This window comes from Schistocerca nitens, chromosome 2 (assembly GCF_023898315.1).
Source record: "Schistocerca nitens isolate TAMUIC-IGC-003100 chromosome 2, iqSchNite1.1, whole genome shotgun sequence".
NCBI classification, from domain to species: domain Eukaryota; kingdom Metazoa; phylum Arthropoda; class Insecta; order Orthoptera; family Acrididae; genus Schistocerca; species Schistocerca nitens.
In genome coordinates this window covers 1,052,933,433-1,052,934,536 of record NC_064615.1, presented here as the reverse complement: position 1 = coordinate 1,052,934,536, position 1,104 = coordinate 1,052,933,433, and positions in this window count along the sequence as shown.

The following is a 1,104-nucleotide window of genomic DNA, read 5'->3' as shown; positions in this document are numbered from 1 at the left end:
AATTACTTAGAGATAAAATTAGTGCAGTCGCTAAACAATGTTCTGAAAACGCAACACAGTTACGCAACGAGTTTAAATTGATGTCAGCAGAACTTTCACGCACGCTGGATGCGAAAGTAGACACGAAGTTTGACCAACAGAACAGCCAAATTGACGAACGTTTTAATCTCCACCTACAAAACAGTGAAACGCGTTACAGTAAATGTATACAGGAACAGAATAAAGTAAAGCAACAAGTCATGGAAACAGTTATTGCACAGAGACAAGAAGATAAGCGTGAATTGTTTACGAAAGCAAAAACATACGTAGACAACAATATTGCTACAGTATCAGACGAAATCAAACAGTTGAACACCGTATTGCATGATGAAATCTCCGATCTTAAAACAAAATCAGACACACACACATTAGACTTTCAGACAATGACCAACAGACTTGAAAAGTTGGAACTAATACAGGATCCCGATGCCATCAAAGCAGACGTTAAAAAATTGAACAAAACCACACGTAAAATAGAAAAACAAATTAATGCTTGTGATAATAAAAACGATGATCAGGTAAAAGCACTGACTGAAAAATATGATGAATTGGCCAGTCGTATTGACGTTATCGAAAGTAATAATGACACCAAATCAGACGATACGTCACCTGTTTCGTTTAATCAAACACCCGAATTCCAAAATTTACAGCAGACAATCAGTGAGATAGGTTCGTCCAATAATACATTACGTAGAAAATTGTCAACTTTACAGCACGAATTGATGGAGATGAAAAACATTTCAGTCACTAACACGTCACAGCATACGCCACTTTCCGAACAAATGTCACACCCACACAGGCAGTATAACTTAGGTAATTTACAGAGACTATGTGACGTATAATCCGAACCGACACAGTTAAATAGATTCTCGTGCAATCCTGAACCTGTTCACACATTCAGAGACGATAACGTTGATTATAAGCAATTTTTATCCGTAAAAAAATTTAAGGTACTTAATAATGATAGAACACAGGTGCACGCTTTGGACTGGATACGACAATTTGCTTTTGTATTTTCTCCAGATTGGCCTGTAATGCAGAAACTAGAATTGGCCTGGATATGAC